A 16,232-nucleotide genomic window follows, 5' to 3' on the forward strand; every position below is an offset into this window, starting at 1 on the left:
TTTTAAATTATAATTAAATTTGATATTATTTATTAAGTTAAACATTCTTTTGTATATACCGATTTAGTATTTACGAGTTATACGATTTTAAAAGTTTGAAAATTAAATTCGGAAAGAGAGAGAAAGTAAAATAATGTGCCATGAAAAATATAGTGTATTATTGGATAGGCCCTCCCCCTACACACGTCTAGAGTTACATCCCAAATTTAGAATGCCCGTAATTAGAAACACCATTTTCCGAAGCAATGGTATCGAATAAGCGGGAGCAGAATTGTTTGTAGGACTTCCCCTCCAAGTTATTAGGCAGGCAGGCCTGCATCGCTCTTTCAAAACTTCCGGCTAGAAACATATGACGTACTGAACCGACGACATACTGAATTGACTCGCTAATATAATTTAATCATAGACTCCTGATTTAATTAATCGCAACATATTTATTGATGATTGAAAAATAAACGACACATTTATAACCACAATATTGTATAGCACCTATAAGATCATTATAACATATATGTGACAATATATGTATTATAAAATATCACTATCTATATTTTGTTATCAAAATTAACATACTAGAATCACTTTATTATTCTGTTTATCGTTATGTTTTATTGTTGATGCGTGATTAAAAAAGCTTTTTTTAATAATAATTTAAAATGTGTTCGTTAGTAACGCGTATTTATTGCGTGTAATTATCTTTTTCACTTATTGCTACGTCATTATTATAAGAATACAGATAAAATAAATCTAGAATGCAATATAAATACGTCTTTAAACGTTGCATAAGAATGCATCGTAGTCTAAAGAAGACTGCAATCGCTGTCAATGTAACACTGCAAAGTGAAAATTAAAAAAAACTATGGACTTTATCGATCGTACATGCGGCAATACTTTGCCCAGCTGGACATCTCATCAAACATGCTGTCACCGCAGGCGTCGTGAAAAGCCTTCACAGCGGTGTGTCCCGGCACGGATCGCGGTGGCCGAAGAAGACAATCGATGCGGCGACCGTCGCCGTTAATCCGAATCGATAAGGTGTAAGGTACAGGAGACGCGATCCTCCACCATCCATGTTTCTCCACGTGGAAAATCCACGGTGTAAATGTACTCGCGCTCCTTCCCCGGAGTTTCTCTCTAGCTGGATAACGGCAGAGAAGACGGAGCTGAAGAGCGGACGCGACGCGATCGCGGCAGCGGGGGAGTGAAGTCGATGGAAAAGACGAAGTCTCCGTTTAATCCGTTGCAATCGAAGAGTCCTCTACTCTTCCGTCGGCTTCCTTTTCACTCGCTTATTCGAAGGCTACGTCTCACGCCCATCCTCGCCTCGTCGCGTTGGTAATCCCGGATAAAATCCCAAAGTGATTGCCTCGCTTTTTCCGCGGCACGACCAAAGGATAGACGGTCTCTCTCGTTGTGCAGATATGTGTGCTGGCTGCGAGAGAGAAAGAGAGAAAAATGCACGGAATTGCAAAAGTCTCCAAGTATTCGCGCCGACATCGAGATAGAGAAACTCCCTACGAGGACTGGACGAGTGTCTGGTAATCCGCATCGAAGGGCAAATCAAACAGAATCGCGAGCTGCAGACTATCGCGAATAAATATGCGCCGAGGAAAAGAGGGAAAGGGGATATTCAACGGATATAAAGGAAGCAGCTCGTAATATCTTATGAAAGACACGCGTCTCGCTTCTTATCTCTTGGCAAACTTTCGTTCATCCAGGCTCGTTTTTTTTTTATACGTATAGGACACGCGTATTTCTCCGCCTTTATGAATAAAGCTACGCGGCGGAACTATCGTGCGCACGATCGCCAATATCTATTGGAACAGAAGTAGAATGATCCTCTGGAATGAATAGAGAAAATATTCCTATTGTGCAAAAACAGATTTCACGAATGGACAATAAAACAACGATGAATGCTGCAAATAAATATTATTCGCGAAGCGCACACGTCACACAACTTACACCCGCTTACCAATATGCACGTATACGTCACACGTCGATACGATACACATTTTCCACTAGCGTAAAATATCCGAGTGACGTTTAAATCGAGTTGGCATTATCCTCTCGGTCTGGTTTAAATATCCAGCTTATATCGAGTTAAGTAAGTGGCACCGTCAACGATGCGCATTCAACTGTAAATTACTGAAAACGAGAGCGGGACGGACCACCCACGACGGTCGGTCGACGCGGTTTAAAAGGCTCTTGAAATTTCAATACAGGATAGAGTAAACGTTTCGAACGTTGGCACATTTCACATAAACGCGTGTGCGTCTTACATAGAACCAACGCACAATGGCCTCACAAGCATGTATTCATTCATCCGCGCTTACCTATATTGGTACACGCTGTACGCGGAAATTTACGCAGACATGTAGAAAGATGGGGGTGCTCGTTACACCTACGTACATTCCCGTTAAAAAGAAGAGTTGCGCGACATTTTATTCTGTAGACAATGATGCCCTGCCGGGAATAAATACGGGCATTCCGATATTGTCGTAGTCAGCGTGTCAATTCCCGTTCTTTTCATTCCTCTCATATTAATCTGCGTGGGAAAAAGTATGAAAGATATAGCCCGTTTCAATATTCGAAATATTTTACGCTGCTAAATGGAAGCATTCAAATATCGAGATAAGAATTTGACATATTATTGTATATTTTGCGATAGTTTTTTTGAGAATCACACTAATGAAAGTTGAAACTAGTTAATAACACAAAACTCTGCGTTAATTATTATCTTAGCACGAGAAGCAGATGCGAGACAGATGTTTCTATGTTCTAATTAGTTATTTGAGAGAGTTCAGAGTGCAAGAGTAAGGCCACTTGTCCTAAATAAATGGCACGTTATAAGTGGAAGTACATGTCGTCGCGTGTATAAAGACAACAACTACTTGAGCCATTTCCCTGGAAACAATATGCGAATACTTACTTTTCCGCGTATTACGACTTGACGATATTACGAGCAAATTAAATTGCGCGTCTGAGATTAAATATTACGGTGGATGACGAGATTAAATATTACGTGAATGACGAGATTAAATATTATGCACATGTATAAATTAAATTATGGGTGCGTAAAACGCGCATGTGGTAAAAATTATAATGTCTAATATAGTATAATATAAAAGTCAATGAGATACTCCATTGACGAGATAATAGATTAAATGAGGCGTGCCGAAAGAATTATGATTGGATGCAAAACGAGAGAAGAAACGATAACAATGAACAAAGTTGACGACGCCGTTTTTCGACTACTTTCACAAATTTACGTAATCGGCTTCCGCCTCTTCCGACCGCGGTAAAGACGGCGTAAGCTTTTCCCGGCGTAATGAAAAATCTTTTGTCACTCGGCGTAGAAAGGGAATTAACATATTTTTATTCAGCAATTGAGGAATAAAAAGATCAAATCAAAATTCCGAAACTGTTATAGCTTATATGCTCAAATTAAGAAAATTTTTCTTCGAATCGTATAAATCTAATATCTCTCTGTCTTTCATATTAAAGTAGCCGAATGCTGACGACACTATTTAGAAGAATAATTTTACATTTTATGAGTAAAAAAAGTGAAAAGTAATTTTCAATCGATGTAAAATCAATATTTTTCCTCAAAAAATTTTTATATACACATATATTGCTAATATATTCGTAATATATTCGTAATAAATTAAAATAATAAATTACACGATCAATACAGCACATCTCTTTCTTTCTTTTCTTCTCCAAATTTTATTTAGTACTCACAAATAAAATTTATCAAAATCTTACATGTTATCTACCAGCAGCTCACATCCTGTATATGAAAATCAGTCGCCGTTAGCGATTTTTGGAGATGACCGTATATCCGGTCGTGTCTCATGATTCTTCGTGCGTTCGCCGCGTGCATATGGATAACAGCTGATTGCCATCTAATCTTGCCGCCCGTAATTTCGAAGCGGACTTTTCGTTCCGCAAGATGCACCGACGCGTCAGCGTAACGCGCCGATTCCCAAAAATCGTTGCATACATGCATGCAAAATCGTACGTGTGTGCCCAGCGAGAGATCGACGGTGCCGATCTCTCTCTCTTGTGCGATCGGTTAAACCGGCGTGTTTATACGCACGACCGGAAGTGACCGCTCGGCAAGATAACGATAATCAGGTAGACGCAACAAGAGCGCGTCGAGTTCTTAAATAAAATTGCACGTTGCTGTGCGCGAACTCGTATGGCGAGAGTAACCTGGTAGAATAAGCGAGGAGAGTCGCTGTATTAAATCCTATAAGTACCCTGCCTTCTTAATTTTCTGCCATCTTCACTTTAACCTGTCTCTTCTCGACTCACCAAGTTTTATAATCTTGATGACGGATCGTGGACTTGCAATACATGATCAGAATTGATTATATATTTTACTGATTATAAAGTGTAGTCCGAAAATAAAATTATTTTTCGATGATGGATACTTTTATTATAAAGAAAAAAAAATAAAGAAATGAAATAAAATAAATATCAGATTATTTTTTAATAATTTAACATTATTTTAATATTATTTTGATTAATAGTTAAATTTTTATTTATGTATATATATATATATATATATATATATATATATATTATAATTTGGTTTAAATAAATTATTTTTTCGTCAAAGGAGTATCTTCTCTTTCTATAAAATATACCATAAATAATATTCTGAAATTTGAATATAGCCTGGGAGCACATTGCATAAAAAAAAATCGGAATTATCAATATGTATCGTAATGCGTCATTTATATCAAAATTGCCATTATTTATTCACGATATATCATATGGGAACGCTTTGAAATGCGATGCTATTTTCATGATTAATTATTTCAATATATAAAAACTGTTAATAAAATCTTTTTAAATTAAAAATTAAAAATTAAAAGGATAAAAAAATAAAAAATTTCATTTAGTTAATTATTAAAAAAAAAAAAAAAAATTATTGTTTAAGAATATCTTTGATATTTTAATAAAGCGCGTATATACCGAATTCATTATCCGTAATATGTAAGAATAAATGCCGAAAATATTGCGTTCAGTGAAAATAACAATATTATTCGCAGCGCACCGAATAATACAATTTGTTGTTTCTCCATCGTTTTAATACGATGCATTAACGAAATGCACGTGCATGCAAGATAGAGATAGAGAATGAAAGAGAAAGAAAGCGAAATAAGATACCGAGAGAAGGAATGGAGAAACAGGAAAATAATTAGATGAGCAGCAGGAGCGATTATCATGTAACGCCTCATAAACTTATCCACCGGAGCTCTCCTCGTAATTTTGTGACCACATACATGACGAGAGATTCGCGCAGCTCACCGACGCATGATTAGCGCAGAGTTGCCATGAATAATTTCGTTTGCAAGTTAAATGAGAAACTGCCCCTTTTTTACACACGCGTGAGCATCCGCGTGGAAGAGAAAGACGGAAGGAAAGAAGAAAAAGCGAGCGTACCGAGAGAGTGTCTGCTCAAAACTTTTGAAAAAATTCCCTGAATCTTCCAGGTATTTTCGGGAGAAAAAAAAAATTGTTCAAAATTCCAGATAAAGAGAAAATTTTAAAGATTTTTTCGTCCACTTTCTAAAATAAATTTTTTCATTGCGTTTTCTAATGCTAAATTCTAACGAATAAAAATTACAATAAATAATACATGTACACTGCATATATTCAATATTTTGTTAAAACATTGAAAGTAGATACTAGATAAACGAAAATTAACGAAGGATGAAAAATGTTCCACGGTATTACTTGAAAAAAGAAAAATGAGATACGAGAATATGATCGTAACATTCTAAATTATATCAAGTCACTGAATGGTGATATGAGATGTGAAAAGGACTCTTAAAATAAAATTTAATGAAAAAAGCAAAGCGAATTTGACGAGAAAGGTAACAGCCCGCCAACTATACGTACAGCGCATTCCTCGCGACGGAGTTCAACCTCACATCCATCATTCATAATTAGCTTCCCTTTTATGAAAATTTTGGTACATCGTGATAAACTTGTTGCTAGTGAAACGAGTTTGTGTCAAGAGATGACGAAGCTGGAGGGAAAAGCAGAAAAACCAAAGATACAACCGATATAAGATGGGTAATTGCGTATTTAAAGCGGAGAAGGAAAAGGGAGGAAAGCAGCCGAGACCGCACTTAAATCATTGTGTTCATATACATATCTAGCAACCGATGAAGGTACCCGTAGAGCATCTTTTGTGTGAGACAATGAGAAAGATTCAATTAGCCTGCGGCTGACATCTAATGCACCCTTCCTGATTGCAATTCGAGCACGCGCGACGTGAACATGTCAATAAAATTTCCACAAAAGATAATAAATGCTGGCGTAATATACATAAGTCGTTTGAAAATTGTGAAAAATACGTGTGACGATTATAATAATTTCTTATTACGACACTTCGTCGTACATATTCTCTTTCTATGATCATAAAAATATCGTCAACGAGTATAAAATTTTTTCTAATTATAGAGAAAAATCTTTGAAGTTCTCCGAGTTCTTATTTCGCTGCGGAGTCCGCCAGAAAAAATTTAATGACTTATGGCTGGTGCAGCTCGTAAATTACGAAATCTACGACCAGAGGAATATGCGCTGCTCGTTTGTCGCACGTGCTGTCCTGCTGGAAAATTACGGCAGAAAATAGTAAGTTCCGAGACGTCGGTAGAAATACGACCACCAACCATTAAATAATTGATTAAAAAAAAAAAAAAAACAAAAAAAAAACACTTTTGCTGGCTATATATTCGTGGCAATAATAATTTCCAAATATATGATATTTATAATTATATATAAAACACCCCAAGTATATAAAACTATGTTTTTTATTAAATTATGAGATCACATAAAAAAATAATCATAAAAAATTCATATTTTCATCTACCATATTAATAAACATTTAAATAAATTATTAAAAGAGTGAAAGAGAGCGGTCGATAATTATATCTTATTATTTCTGCATATTCTTCGCTCTATTAACATTCTGATCCAAATCCAAAAAGCAAGAATATGATAAAGTCGAATATGTTTTCGACGAAAAGGCGACGAAATTCCTTAATGTCACGCGGCAAAGTGCGTGCAATCACGCGTAGCTTTCAGTTAGTTTGATCGTCGGAATTTAATTACGGATAGGTCGGATAAAGGTAGGCGGATAGCCCTTCGATGGCATTAGCTGTCGGCTATACGATCTCATGTCGTCAATTCAACAATTCTGCAGTATTGACATTCTGCGTTCTATATATTACGACACTGAAATCTCCTATTCTTTAGTGTTTTTTATCTTATACGAGAAATACGATTGTTTAATAAAAAAGTGATCGCGATGTTGGATACTTTTCAGATAACTGTGATATACAAAAATGATATCACATATCATCCAATAGACAATGGAAAATAAAATAATATGTGAGCAGAGAGGTATGCAGACTTTTTATATAAATCAGATCGTTATACTTCGATGTTCCTCTACAATCACGAAATGATAATTTCCGCGATATAAAAAGTATTTTAATAAAAGATAAATTAAAATAAATTAAGATAAAAAAGTTAAATTTTCGATATTACTCTAGATATCTCGTCGAAAAAAAAAAAAAAAAAACGCAATTGATAACGTTTATTATCCTTTGTCACGAAATTTTTATGTTCGCTAAATATACTGCGTTTTTTTACCCGAATTAAAAATAAATCCTGCAATTATACTTACCAAACTATCTTAAATTCCTGAATTTACGCGAAATCAGATATTGCCGCCGACCGCTAAATCTTATACTACAGCGGCACATCGTTACATGCAAATGTAGGTCTTATGTTATATTCATATTTTATCTCCAAACTTACGTTTCCCAAGCGCAATATGTGGAAATATATACAACTTTTTTTTAAAAAATCTGTTTTAATCAAATAAGCATTTGGTACAATTAAAAATATGTAACTAATATAAAATGTAGCACAGTATCTTTTTTTAGACATAAGCTTTTTAATTAAAAATCTCTTTCACACTAAAACGGTTCAGGTTACTAACCATAAACATTTCCTATCGAGTTTTAAAACATTTATCGCGCATTCATCTATACGAATAAATATGAGACAGCTAAAAAAGACATCGATTAATGATTGAGAAACAAATTCCCACTTTCGATCTTTTAAATTTGCCAAAAAAGGTAATCCGATATTTATTTAAAAAGCCGCAGGTATGGATTGCATGCGTCTGCCATTTATATCGTGCGTTCTCGCGTTATCGCGTATTTTTTAGTTTCATCCTTTTATCTCCCTTTTAGGTTTACCTCTCTCCTCGTTTTCGTGTCCATTTTGCTTTCGTTTTGGCAAAATACCAAAATACATCATCAGTTTGCCTTTGAGGCAGTCGGAAAAACACATATTCACATAATTTTATAATCCACTAGACTGAATCCAGATGTGATCTGGTTGGACGTACGGAATGTAATAATATCGAAATGTTGCGAACCAGAATAAAATAATACACGCAGCGTATGTTAAGCTTTTCAATGCATTATTAATTTAATACGTGAATATCGCGTTTAATAAACAAAGTTAATTTTTATTGGATAAATTAATATATAGAATAATAAGAAAATTATGTTGTCAAGACTAGAAAGATTTAATAAATGCAAAAATTTCTTATTTATCCCGTTATTTGATAATTTTGTTAGCAGTATTTGTCAATAATTAGCGTGCGCATTTGACATGTCATGCTTTGACTGAATGTACATTGAGATCAATTAAACTACTATATTTTTTTATTGCTGCGTCAGCGGCCAATGAAGAATTTTTCGCCCGCAGATGATGCATGAGGTTATTAACGCCACAGACGCCACCATCTCGCGAACTTTCATAAGATCACAATGTTCAAGAAGCTTTTTTCGCTTCTTATGCCTATTTTTCTTTTTATCCAGCTCGTGCCGCGCAGTTTACCAGAAAAATGTAACGTAAATTTTACTTTTGTAAACTGCTTTTTCATCATGTTTTAATGATAATTGTATTGCTAAAAAAGGCAGTTTCATCACATACTATTATATATATATATATATATATATATTTGACGAATATTTTACTATATTGATTAATATTTTAGGCATATATTAAAAACTTGTATTTAACTGCGCGATATAACGATACTGATTACAATATTTTATCACCCTTCCAAAATTTAATAAAGTCATGCAATTATATATTTATAGATATACTTGTTTTCAGTTTTTTTATATCGCTACATAAATTTCTTTTTTTATTATAAAAATTATATCTAAAAAAAAGACGCTTTTTGAAAGGGGTAAAATAATAATTACTCACCAGATATGATGCTGTCCTTTTATGACTGGAACTGCCAAGTTCTTTCGATATCTGTAATTAAAATCATCCGATTAGTTATATATTTAAGTAATGTAATAATTGAAGATATAAATATTCAGAAAATGAATGATATATATATTGTATAATCATTAAACATCTCGTGAAATGGCAACGGTACTTTGATAGAATTGATTTATAGAGATTAAAGCCTACGCATCAGAAAAGCTCTTTACGTGATTGAATACCAGAATCAATCTCATTAAACATATGCGGCGAGGATTCAGATTCAACGAACGGTGCAACCCACATCTATTAATCTGTATATGGAATCAGCCAGTCAACTTATAAGTTGATAATCAGATATCATATTTGACGCTATCAATATATCTACATTTGGATGAATATGACAGCAAATCATACCTAATAGGATAACAGATGAGAAAATTTATCAAATTTATTTATTTTTCGATATAAAATGCGATCAAAGTCTATATGATTTTTCTAATGTATTCAAAATTTTAATTTTTTTTATTACACTATTAAAAGTAATATCTTTTGTTCGAAAAAAAAGAAATAAAAGTCAAAATTTATTATAAAAATTATATTAATATTAGCCATATTATAATACGGATTTTATACGGAAGTATGTATTATATTCACTCGATTCACAGAGAACCAACTATCGAATAATCTCTCTTCAAAGAGATCCGTTAGATCCATCCGAGTATTCGTTATTGTTGGTTAGCTAAAGTTTCGCAGAATTTCTCAAAGCGGCGGAAAGTTTGCACAATAGCAAAACCGGTCTTCAATGTAACTTCAAACTCGGGCTATGACGATTAAAAGCCGGCGTGCGCTTTGTGCGAGAAGTGCATAATATAATGAGTAACTTTATGCATACACACATGTTGACGCGATGCGTGTCACTTGTGCGTAATTAGATATGGGTGGATCGAGTTGCGAGCAAGTCAAGTGCGAACACGTAAGTAAATACAGCACGAGCGAATCCGAGCGAGATGCAGGGGAACCGAAAATCGTGGAAGCTGCTCCTGTATCGAACGAGAGATACTGTCGGGTTTGCGGTTTCGCCTCCCAACTGAAGCAGCTGCCAATCGCGGGGACACCGGCCTTAATAAGATTACACCTGTTGTGTTTTTCACAGATTCTGACGCACCGTGGTTCATTTTTCGGAGCGTTAATATCGTAAATATTCTAATGATCCACTCCATGTTCTTGCCTATGTTACAAAATATTTACCTAAGCCTTTTGTATTTATATAAACTATGTATGATTTTTTGGTAGATCACATTTTACATTATGATATATTGAAGTTTAAATAAAGCATTGAATAACGTGCAAAAGTTATATTTAAAATAAAAAATTATTGTTAAATTATATTCAAGAATATGCAAATAAATATATTCTTGTTGATTGCATTCTTATAATTTTGCATATTTATAGAAAATCAAAAAGTGTATATATTATGCGTATAAATATATATAGCTTTGAAATATTTCAATATAATAAGAAATTTTTTAAAAATTGAGCAAAATTGAGAGAGAGAGAGAGAGAGAGAGAGAGAGAGAGAGAGAGAGAGAGAGAGAGATTAAAATAAACGCACAATATCATTTAATCTTAATTTCCATATTTTAATAGAAAACTATTTACACGCAAAAATAATTGTTTAAATAATTATATTTTATTTAATAAATTAAACTAATAAATTGGATATTAATTGAATCAAAGTTAATTACTTCCCGGTTCTCTGCACGTGTGATTAACATAGAACTAATTAAAATTCCTAAATGGTCTCATAGCCTGGATAGCTAGATTAATGACATTCATCTATCAGAGATATTGATCTTGCAAACATATATTGAAGAGCCTAGAGCTTCGAATACAATTTTCGAAATTCACCCCTGTCAACGAATGAGAAAATGTACCATATACTGATTAGGAAAAAGAACCTGATATGAAATAATAATCCAGTTCGAAATCTTATTGCAAGTTATTTTCTATATTAATATAAAATATAAATAAATCAGTCAAGAAATAATTTCGAATATAATTATGTAATGTAAATAAAGAAAGCATTCGTATACATGATTCAAAATGATAGAAAAATGTAAAAATAATAAATTTCTGTATCTTATGTGGACTCTCGCAGATTGTACATAAGTTTAATTCGTTGATAATTGATGTTTCCTTAATACGATGTAAAATCTTTTATCGTAAAGTTAACATGGAAAAATATCGATTTCCTTGTCTAACGTGACCTACGCGCAAAGAGAAAAAAGAAGGGATTAATATACTACATATATATAAGGCCCCATGGCTATAAATCCACATCAATATATATCGGACATGCAGCCAATGTTCTCGGAATACCTCTCACTAGATGGAAGATCGATGCTAGGAGATGAAGGAAATTCCTCGATGCTTGCCGTAAGCGGAACCCTGAGAGTGCTTCTCGTCTGCAAGCGGAATAAGTTGGTCCGCTCTGTAGTAGGCGCGGACAAATTCCTAAAAACTTTTCACATACAGTTCCTAATAACTTGCACATATGCAGTAAATACATATATATTGCGCTCCAAAAGCATATATAATGTCCACAAATATCCACCATTTCATGGCACGTAAGAGAAAAACAGAATACGCTCTGTGTACAAATTTTTTTCATATTAAAAAAAAAAAAAGTTAACTGAAACTATATTTCAGTTAATCGTTATCTCATAATTATGCAGAAATATTTCATTAAAAGAAACAACTTATTCACATTCAATATTAATATGCAGTATATATATATTTTAATATTATAAGAATCTTTTATAATTGTTACGATGATAAGGATACAGTTATAAATTCTGAGAGAATGTGTCCAACTCATAGCATTTATTGTATGATGTTAATGGCAAATAGTTCTACTATTTCTATTTTCTTCTTACGAATATAGCTGACCGATATATTATGTTGCTTAAAAAGCAATCTAGCGAGTATATAAAGTTTATCGCGATTAGAAAAACATGAAAAATCCATTTCCTACAGAAATATGCGACAGAAATAGAGGAAACGTACCATGCGTTACAGTCTTCTCACTCTACAAAGGACAGGATCGAATATCTTATTTCGAATTATTACGAATCAATACAATCAAAATAAACATGACAAAATAAATCGGTATAGAACTGAGAGTATCTGCAGTCCCTGGAAATAAAGTAAATTGTACCTCGTTTGTAAAAGTGTCAAAACTCAAGAAGAAACTCTAGATACGGATGAAAATATTGATGAACACGCTAATTGCTCCAGTAATTTATATAATATTTCATTTAGTCCTTTACATTATACTAGTTGAAAAGATGTGATGTCGCAATTTATAATATCGCTAACATGTTTGTAAAGCTAGCACATAAATATCATTTAATATAAATTATTAAGTAATTAAAAGTTCTGACTTCATTTTCAATAGTTTCACAATTCTTGATAGTTTAAACAAATATTTGTAGCCGTGTTAAATAAAAAGTATCTCAGAATAAACTGAGAGACCAAACTTAAGCAACATTTTTGTCCTGCGATATTTTTCTTCAAATATTCAAATACTTTCTTTGATTTAACGGCCAGAATTATTTGTTTAAACTATCAAGAACTATAGAAATATATAAAGCTAGAATTTTTAATTATTTATGAGTTTCTAAAAAATAATACGCCAACTTTACACATATTGCCAACATAATTAAGATGAAATAACATGAAAATTCATCAGAGAATTTTATCGTATTGGATGCATATATATATATCTGGATTTACAAAAATAATTTGTAAAAATAGCTACGGACATAGATAAATCTAGATACGTTCGATCCGAATGTAGCGTGTACAGAAATTTTCATCGTAATGCTATGTATCAATGTCGAGCGGATATCCGGCGGAATACACCCGAAGAGCGAACCGGCAAATGATCCCACCGATTAATCTCCAACACCCGCGGGAAAAATTCAATTAAATTCGAATTGCGATCGTGGAGAGAGAAAAAAATATAATCCGCCTCATTGTCTGAGCGCGAGAATTAAAAACCTTCTAGCCGAAATAAAATGCAAAATAAAAACTATGTTTCCGTTTTATTTCACATTTTCTTATAAACGTAAAACTTTCCACGTAACATTCTACGATTTTAACGTTAAATCTACGGATAATTTTTGGATGATTTAATAATCTTTATTGTTACAAATCATCTTGCAATAAAAAAACGACAGAGCTTTCATATGAAAAATTCTTTCATGCAAAAATTATATATATTTTACAATAAAAAATGGATGTTTTATCATATGGCAAAGTATTTTTCTAAAATATTAATTATAAAAAAAAATACACAAATAAAATTCAATTATTATATTTTCGTATCAATCACATTATGCTTCTTAAATTTTTAATTAGGAAATTAGCAAAAATAAATTTATTTATAATATATAATGTTTCGCAATAATAGGACGATTCTTACACGGATTCATTACATTAGGGAATAAGAATTTCCTTTCTGTCGTGCCGAATAAAAATTAAGGTAGTGCGTTCGCGCGCGATCGTGAAAGACGCACCGTCATTTGTACGAAATGGAAGAAGCGAGGAAGTAATTTGTGCTTGTCCAGCGCGCGCTTGTCGAATTCTATCGGGAGTAATAATTCATGTCAGTGGCCCCTAGCTACCACTGCCGGGTATTCTTTACCTGATATACCGCGCGAAGCAGAATATATCGACCCGTTAGAAATAGCCTTACAGGTCAGCACGCAAGTTTTTACATTAACTACCATCGACCCTTTGCGTGGCTTATGGTATCGTAACTAGCATAAATGTCATATATTATATATGTTACACTAAAAAATACCTTATTGATGTGACAAAGATTGAAGTGATTTTTTTAGTTAAAATTCAAGAGAGATATATCGAAACATTTAAGATCGATAAAATACAATTGCCTTTAGTGTTGATTTTCAAATATTTAAAGTTTTCAATATTTCTCAACTTTCTATGTCGCATCGAAAAAATCGACTTTATCAAATTTTATTTTGCGAATCGCTCGGTATATTCTCGCGTATGACTTTAAATTTTTGGATTATTAAGTGTGTTCTTATAATAACGATTTTTGCGCGCCGATCTCCCATAATGTATCATTACGTATAAGACGTTAAAAAAATTATTCGCTTCTTTGAAATCTTTCGAATATTAACCTTTAAATTGAGCGAGTGACTGTTTCTTATCGAAAATGTTCGACAAAGTTTTCATACTCATCAAACTTTCGCAAAATCAATTTAGAAGAGTAACAGCATCTTGTATACATCACCTGGCGATAAGCGGGCTAGCTACTGATATAAGAAAAAGCTCGGACGAGATGCACGATAAGTGTTGGGTTACGACGAACTCACGTGGAACAATGGACTAACGAAACTATGGCTCCGCTAAGACACAGCTAAGCTTAGGGGTTATCAGGTTACTCACTAGTACCAAGTTACCAAGAATCGCGTAGCTTCAAAGTGGTTCGGAGATAAAGAACTGCGAAAAAGTGTCTGCGAAACCCGTGGGAAATTTCACCCGATGCAAATGCATTCTTCGTCTTTCATCGCGATGATTGTGACAACACACCGTTGTGGTTGATATATCGCGAGCTTGAAATATGCACGCTCGTTCGGGAAGAGCGGGATAAAGAGAGAGAGAGAGAGAGAGAGAGAGAGAGAGAGAGAGAGAGAGAAGAGGGAATGTCAGTACGATACGTCAAAAGTGCGGCGACCCCGATGAGAAGCATTATCAAGTGCACTCGCGATGATTACAGCGATGACCAGCGCGCATATTTCACGATAATTAATCTTAAAACGCTGACAGCAGTTATGGGGTAACCCTCGTAGTGGTGGATACACCACCTAACGTGCGCCAATTTCACACTTTTCCTTCGATATATTCTACGGACCTTAAGCTCGGAATAGAGCGATCTCTCTAACATAGACCGAATACATAAAGCTATACATGATGACAAGGTAAGAGGAGGGTGAGTCCGGCGAGGGCGTTTGACAGGCAAATAGCCTTCAGCGATCTTGCTCGACGACACACCGGTGCTATTATCTATTCAACAACGTTATCATAATCCCAAGTTTCGCAAAGTGCAAAACAATTTAACAACAGTTTAGCAGAGTATAATAATAATGTTTCATCGCACCATATGTACAACTTTGTGTAAAGTTGATAACAAAATCTTACAATTTCTGAAATTTGTGTTTCAATCCATTCTTCATCTCTTTATAAATTAAATATTATAATTAAATAATTAAATAATATTAAGAGAGAGATTACTATATCGCTTAAATAAATATAATATTTAAAATTACGTGGATGTGCGAGATAAAATGCTGCTGAAGCAAAACCTGGCCCGCTAGAATCGAGTAACCGCGAGTCGCTTGCTGCGAATGAAAACAATAGGCCTTGCGGTAAACGTCACGACGAGAGCGGAGGCCGCGGAATCGCCTCTCCAAGAGGTTCTCTCACGTCCGCGATGAAAGCTCGAAAAGTTCTCTTCGTATACCGTCACGCCAACGTCCACGTCGCGTCATATAGGCCGAGCTTTTGAGAAATTTCATAAACTTTTGTCGTCTGGAAAGTTAGAGGGGCTCTCGCGGTGAATAGAGATCGCTCTCTCCTAGTCGCCTATACCGAGATAGGTATACGCGATAACGCCGCTGTACGTTTCGCGTTTGCCAGACGGCGAAACCGGCTGAATACACCAAGCATTACGATCTCAAGCCGTCTCTTTATGCCAGCTATCAATGGAAATACGTACCGAACGAATGGGTGTAAACATCGTATTGTCTATTCGGATGCAGGATAAACGCTGCTGGTACTGCTGCTATTGCAGCGATCGATTGTCAGTCATTTTTCATCGA

At 34.3% G+C, this 16,232-nt stretch overlaps 1 protein-coding gene across 5 annotated transcripts in view; it reads right to left on the reverse strand.

Annotated features, from left to right (window-relative positions):
- Positions 1-16,232, reverse strand: part of Tinc (transmembrane protein tincar) — a 115,777-nt gene that overhangs the window by 87,256 nt on the left and 12,289 nt on the right. For all 5 annotated transcript variants that reach the window (XM_070299232.1, XM_070299230.1, XM_070299234.1 and 2 more), the window contains exon 2: positions 9,316-9,366. The gene's annotated coding sequence lies outside the window, so the exon portion shown is untranslated. The remainder of the gene's footprint in view (positions 1-9,315; positions 9,367-16,232) is intronic.

This window comes from Polyergus mexicanus, unplaced genomic scaffold (genome assembly GCF_030449975.1).
Source record: "Polyergus mexicanus isolate NDT 795.1 unplaced genomic scaffold, iyPolMexi1.0 SCAF_7, whole genome shotgun sequence".
NCBI lineage: Eukaryota > Metazoa > Arthropoda > Insecta > Hymenoptera > Formicidae > Polyergus > Polyergus mexicanus.